Genomic DNA, 3,174 nt, shown 5'->3' with positions numbered 1-3,174 from the left:
TGAAATTCTGTCTTGAATTTCTGCTGCTTCCAATATGGCTTGCATTTTTCTCTCTTTCTTTGTTGTTCTTTTATTACTATTATTACTTTCAGGGAGAATAATGCACTGGAAACATTTTTTCTGAAATATTTAACCTGAAGTACCAATTTATGATAATAAAATCCTTTGATCTTCTACACAGAGTATCAAATTAATTAGGGCATATGAAAACAAAAAAATCCAGTGGGATCCTATTGTATGATTTGGGGGGGGGTGGTGATTGGTGCTTGTAATACAAATATCAGCTATAATGGAGAGAAGTAGACATACTAAGATATAATTTGGAGTAGAATACACAGGATGGGAGATGGGTTAGATGTAATAGTGACTTTAGAGAGGTAATTCTTAATTGCTCTAGATTCATCCACAGTATCCCTGATTATACCATTAGGATCAAATTGAAATCCTCCAGTCAGTACACTTTTGCTCAAGATTATATAACTAATCGACAAGAAAATCAATCAATAGCAAAAATCAGCAATACATTTTCCTAATCCAGCCCTCACTACCACCTCTGCAGACAATAGTGCTCCTTTTCGTCATGTATTCTTTTCCATTTCTATTAACTAGCTCCAATATGGTCTTTTTCATTTTAATGAGTTCTAAAGAATAAAACGCCAGCAAAATCTAAGATAATGACTGTTTTTAACTATGAAAAGAAAAGGACTTCAATATCCAGCAGTAGATTAGGTTCCAAGTAGGAACATTCTACTGAAAATAGCTAAAAATGCTGGAAAAAATTTTAATATATCATCTCGTTACTGCAGAATTGACCGGGAACAAACCGAGAGGCACACGGAAGTATAACAAAACAGGTTGTATTATGCCGGCGGGCTCAGAGAGGACTCGCCACCAAATTCTGAGCTGTGAACAAAAAGTGTAGCAGTTTTTTATATATTTTGTTTAGGGAGGGAGAGGGGCACAGCTACAATGAGGGAGTGAGTGGGGCACAGTTACAATGAGGTTAACTTTAGCAGGGGCAGGGTCTTGAGCCACCTTGGTGCCTGCAAGCAGTTTACAGAGGCAAGAGTGACAGCTGTTAGGGGAGATAGCAGGGGTGGAGACTTGTCAGTGGAATATTCCACTTCAATCTTAAAATAGTTAATAAGATGACAAGTAATTAGGAAACATTCAAGTGATGGAGTGAATGGATGTAAGAAACCAAAGAGGTAAGCAGAGCACAGAAACTGGTTTTATCCAGGAAAATTTGTGGAGTCAAGTAAACTTGTTCATCAGCTTTCGGGGCCTACCAAGGCTTAGAGTACATGAAACGAAGTCCAGTGCCTACTAATAGGATCTTCTTCTCCTAAGTCTGGGATGCCAAATGGCTGTATCTTCAAAGAGATATAAAAAGTGGGAATAAACCAGTCCCCCAACCCATCTACCCCGAATGGACTGCAAGGGAAATTTGCCTATTTTAACCTTGGTACTGAGCTGGGAATTGGAATAACTCCTGATAATTTGAACCCATAAGCAAGCTCTCATCCAGATTTGCAGATGAATGCATGCCTCTACAATCTAAAAACCTTAAACCGATGATTTAGTGTAAAGTAACCCTAGATTTGTATTTACCTAATAGGCCTAGAAGAAATAAGCACAAAACCTCTCTGGAGGATTTCATTGTCTGTAGACTTCAAATAAATCATACAAGTTTAATTATAAAACTGGCACAATTAGCAAAATTATTAAATTGAAAAGCAGAGGGGACACTATGAGGGAGAACCAGTAGAACAATAGACTATAAATACTTATTACTCAAATTATCAAACACTATACTAAACAACTATGTTTTGTGTATTCAGAAAACATATACTAAAGTCAAGGTTGATAAAAGTAGGAAGTCCTCCTGATCATGGCTCTGGTAGTGGCAGTCGTAGGTGACTGCAGGGCACATCAGATTTTACCAGTCTTAAGAACTTTCATAGGACCACCAGAAATAGCAACAGTAGCTCTTGCTCTCTTGCTCAGATGGTATAGCAGCAGCAAGTTTTTACAGGTGATTATAGGCAACCAAAGACTACTGAAAGCTCCAGCAGCTTTGGCAGTACTGGCTATAAAAAGTAATGATGGCTTTTTTGTCACTAACAACGTTACCTTTAGCAGCTCATCAACATCTAAACTGAGCATCAAAGAGGAAAGCTAGGAGCAAAAGTAGCTTCTTGATATCTGGTAATATCTTCTCCTTACTCTAGCTCTTCCAATACTATTTTACCAAATTGTTATGTTAAATAACTCCTTTTTTCTGTTTCTATTTAAAAATTTAATTGGCATATAATAATTTTACATATTTATGGGTCACAGAGTGATATTTTGATACATGCATACAATGTGTCATGATCAAATGGGGATAGTTAGCATATCCATCACCTAAAACTGCGGTCCCTGACCCCCGGGTGGCAGACCAGTACCAGTCAGTGGCCTGTTAGGGACCGGGCAGCAGAGCTCTGCTGCATCCACTTCCCACCCCAAGCCTGGTCCATGGAAAAATTGTCTTTCATGAAACTGGTCCCTGGTGCCAAAAAGATTGGGGAACACTAACCTAAAACACTTATCATTTCTTTGTGTTGGGAACATTCGAAATCCTCTCTTCTAGCTATTTGAAAACATATAATAAATTATTCTTAACTATAGTCATCCTATGGTCCTATTGAACACTAGAATTTACACCTCCTATCTAGCTGTAATTTTCTATACATTAACCAAACTCTCCCTAATACCTCTCCCCTCCCCTTCCCAGCCTCTCATAACCACTATTCTACTCTCTACTTCTATGACATCAACTCTTTTAGCTCCCACATATAAGTGAAAGCATGTGGTATTTGTCTTTCTGCGCCTAATGTATTTCACTTAACAAAATGTTCTCCAAGCTCATTCATCTTGCCACAAATGACAGGATTTCATTCAAATAAACCTTTCTTAAAGTGAAACTTCTAGTGGTCTCCGTTTTCATGGACTGGACAATGTGCTGATAAGATGATTAACAGGCTTAACCTAGAGTATACAACAATTAAAAATATGCCTTTTTATCCAAGCACACATAGAACAGTTAAAAAATTGACCAGATTCTGTGCCATAAAATACATGTCAGCAAGGTTAAGAGGACCATTATAATACAAACCATATTCTCTGATCACA

This window comes from Propithecus coquereli, unplaced genomic scaffold (genome assembly GCF_000956105.1).
Source record: "Propithecus coquereli isolate 6110/MARCELLA unplaced genomic scaffold, Pcoq_1.0 Scaffold131, whole genome shotgun sequence".
NCBI classification, from domain to species: domain Eukaryota; kingdom Metazoa; phylum Chordata; class Mammalia; order Primates; family Indriidae; genus Propithecus; species Propithecus coquereli.
Note: the sequence above shows the minus strand (reverse complement) of the source record.